Genomic DNA, 3,700 nt, shown 5'->3' on the forward strand with positions numbered 1-3,700 from the left:
CCCCAGCCCAGCACATGTAAGTTTGTGTAAACGTTGCTCCTGCTGCTTCATTGAGGAGTCAGTGTTTTGGCCACATTGAACTACTATAATTCCCAAGCCTTCAAACTAAACACAAGACAATAACTACTCATAACAGATATTGCCTTTCCATGCATAAGGAATTATTTTATGCGCAAAAAATTTCATAATGTTCTAGTCACAGCTCACTGGCTGTTATTTCAGAAAGCATCTGTCTGAATCACTAACCAGACTTTCTTAAATCAACTATAGTAGGCACCCCTTGCTTGATTTTTCAGATTTCTTAGGAATGATTTTAAGATTTGAAATGCTTGTGTATTATCATTAATAATAATATCAAACACATAAGGTATGATAAGACCAATGATAAGATTCTCTTTTCTTCCACGATTGATAATTTCATGGGGTTGTGAAGGAATATAAGTTTCTCAAAATATGTTTTTCTGAACACATAGAAGGGATCTCCCATTAAATATGTCTTGCACAATAATGTATACTGCATATCCCTTTTAGAAATGGCAGTTCAGCATATTTAATGTCCTATATAATCCTATAAAAAGGAGATGTACTTTATTATGTTTGTCAAAATTTTCTTAGTGAATTTTAATTTAGGTTTTTTTTTTTCCTTCAAAACACATAAAACCAGCAAGGGAAAATAGTGCTACATTCAGCTCTAACACACATGGACATATTGGGAATAGCTGGGATTGGGATTTGAGAGACTTGCCTTTTTTCCTAAATCAAGCTCTGTGGCCTTGGGAACAATTTTATCCCTCAAACACAATTTACTTATTTGCCAAATTCAACTGAAAATATCTACCATGTAAGAGATGGAGAATGTGTATAAAGATCAAATCTTGAATATCTGTGAATGCACATTAAATTTGAGGAAGTATGGATATGTGTTTGGTACTATTATATCCCTGGATATTGGCTTCAGCACAATTCCAGACATTCAACCAAGGATTTCGTCTGTGATTTGCAATTCTCACACTTTCTAAAATAACAATGTTTGGCCTGGTAGATGCTATAGACTGCCTCCAGATAAGTTAACTAGGATCTATCTACCTTTCTTTCTTTCTTTCTTTCTTTCTTTCTTTCTTTCTTTCTTTCTTTCTTTCTTTCTTTCTTTCTTTCTTTGTTTCTTCTTGCAAAATTTTACTATTTATTGATATAAATAAGCCCAGAAGTATAAACTGAATGTTTAGTTAAACATATATTTCTATTGAGGTGGTGATAATTGAATACAATCTGACTATTTATAATGATGATATTGGTGAAAATTTTTGACTCATTTAAACTGTTTTCATCTGCCTTCAATGGCACATACTTCTGATAGTTGAAAGAACAAAACAAGTTCTTGACTAATCAAGAGTCCTGACATAACAGGCAGCTATATTGTGTCAGTTGATACTCGGAGCTATAAGAAGAAATCTATTGACACATTGTCTTTTTTTCCTAAATTTTTTCCTTAAACATGTGCAGTGATTGATGTTACTCCATAAGATTATAAGGAGTTAATTCCAAATTACTATGCCTGTTGTTAAATAACTTGTCAATAGGTCCCACAGAAATAATTAATTGCAATCCAAATACCTTGGATTCCCACCAATCAACTCAAAGAGTTAATAATGAACATTTCTGCTTTACTGACTTTTCCTTCAATCAGAAAAAAAAACACCTCAAAATATAGCCTTAGGTACAAAACACAAACAGATGCTAAGCAATGTGTTAACATAAATGATACATAACTAAACTATTGTGCATGTTTTCTGTGTCCTCACTAATTGTGAATGATTTTTAATACTGTTGACTGGCTGATTTACTTTTCCATTTCCTTTATCTGGTAGCACTCTTGTGTCTTCTATTATCCTATAGAGTCTCTATTCTGAAGAACCACTTTTGTGTCCTCCACTCCTTGCAGAGGGACATATGCTCCAGAGCATAGTGAATAAATCTTCAGGACATAGTTTGGGTTAAAAGTTCTCCTCTGAAGTGCTCTAGAGGTTCAGTCAGCACAGTGGAGAGCCAAAGAATGTGTGGGGTTGTATGTGTCACTAATGCTCCTAGATGCCTTGCTCTGACTCACACAAACCAGGGCACAAGGAATCAGAAGGGAGATCTATGGTTCCATGTCTTGCTTAGTATTCATTCCACAGTTGAATTTCTTCTAATCCAGGGATGGGAGTTTAAGGCCTAAGACACAGGGTTTACTGAGTGATAGACAGTTGTGTATAATGGGAGATTACAGAAAACCTGAGGAATCCACCTTCTTCCCATATGACTTGCAGCACAGCTGTATTTTTGAATACTTGGTCTCCTCACTCTAGCTACTAACACCTGAGTTGGCCTGGGGAAGATTTACTAGGGCACCGGTCTGAGTGCTCTGCTACCAAGGGCCTTGTAGCCCCCGGAGAAGATCTGATGCCTTTTAGAACTAGCCCTGGTGACAAAGTCAAGCCTGGGCAATAGTATGCACTCTGTTGAGCATTCTTAGAAGTATGAGGGAAGCCAAGCCAGAAGCCTTCATTCCTTTGAGCCTCTGTGTGTTTGGAACAGACGGATACTTATTTCAGCTTTGTCCATATTCACTTTCTCAAACCTCTACTTGACCTGGGCTCTAAAATCCTCCTGTTCATTCCAGATTTGGCTTTCCTCTGTCTGGAGTGTTCTGATTCATTCCCTGCACAGCTATTAGAAAGCAAGAAGCTACCAATTACTGTGGACTTAGCAATGTGTCATCTCTAGGATTTCCCTGGAATTTGGGATGAAGTTGGCTGACATTTTCAGATAATCATTCATGACTTTCAACCTGTATGCATCTTCCAGCACCACAAACTACACAGGCTCAAATCAGACTCCCAAGTACACCATATATTCACATCACATGTGCCATAAATATACATATACACACAAATTCCATACGCGCATGTCACACAAACACTCCCTACCACACAATCATCACATAACAAGAGTTTTGTTTCAGTAGCAGATGTGGAGCACCATAATTTTGCTGAAGGAGCTACTTTTATAGTGAAATAAATAATGTGAAGGGTTTTAATCTGAATTCTAGGTATGAAAAAGGCAGCCCCCAAAATAAAAAGAAAGATGCCGCCCAAATCCCACATCTTTGTATCAGCTCATTAGTTTAGATCTTTTAAAGTCAAACACTATGTTTTTAGATCTTTTAAAGATAAACACTGTGATTGTTTTACAAGTTTGAAAAACACCTTGGTATGTCCCCAATTTAGGGACATGAAAAGAAAATTTTAACATGGTTACTAACTCATCTCAGAACTGAAAGGAATAAAGTGAGGATTAAGAATCACAAACCAGTTGGACATGGTGGTGAACTCCTATAATCCCAGCACTCTGGGAGGTGGAAGCTGGAGAACTGTGAGTTCATGTCCAGCCTTGGTAATTTAGTGACTTAGTAAAACCATGTCTTCATTTTTTTTTTTTTTTAAGGGATGGGGATGCAGCTCAATGCAAAAGCCCTGGGTTCAATCCCAGAACTGCAAATTAATTAATTAATTAATAAGATCTGGACACATGTCTCCTGCTCCTTGATGCTATTTTGCCTTAATGCTATTTCCCATTCTAACAGTGGTAATTTGGCAAATTTGGATCCTGTTTTTCCACCAAGCCTTTGTGTTGCTGTTTTCTCTACTCTGCCATTGGG

The sequence above is a fragment of the Heterocephalus glaber genome, unplaced genomic scaffold, assembly GCF_053883595.1.
Source record: "Heterocephalus glaber isolate CG9 unplaced genomic scaffold, H.glaber_assembly_v1.0 deba00000331, whole genome shotgun sequence".
In the NCBI taxonomy this organism is placed as follows: Eukaryota; Metazoa; Chordata; class Mammalia; order Rodentia; family Bathyergidae; genus Heterocephalus; species Heterocephalus glaber.